The following is a 232-nucleotide window of genomic DNA, read 5'->3' as shown; positions in this document are numbered from 1 at the left end:
CTTGACTAGCATAATGATATCTAGATTACAAGCATCATCATATGAATCTCAATCATGTAAGGCAGCTCATGAGATTATTGTATTGAAGTACATAGGAGAGAGATTAACCACATAGCTACCGGTACAGCCCCGAGCCTCGATGGAGAACTACTCCCTCCTCATGGGAGACAAGCAGCGGTGATGAAGATGGCGGTGGTGCCGATGGAGGAGCCTTCGGGGGCACTTCCCGTCC

The sequence above is a fragment of the Lolium rigidum genome, chromosome 7 (assembly GCF_022539505.1).
Source record: "Lolium rigidum isolate FL_2022 chromosome 7, APGP_CSIRO_Lrig_0.1, whole genome shotgun sequence".
NCBI classification, from domain to species: domain Eukaryota; kingdom Viridiplantae; phylum Streptophyta; class Magnoliopsida; order Poales; family Poaceae; genus Lolium; species Lolium rigidum.
The sequence above is the reverse complement of the archived record's forward strand: the minus strand, read 5'-3'. Positions refer to the sequence as shown.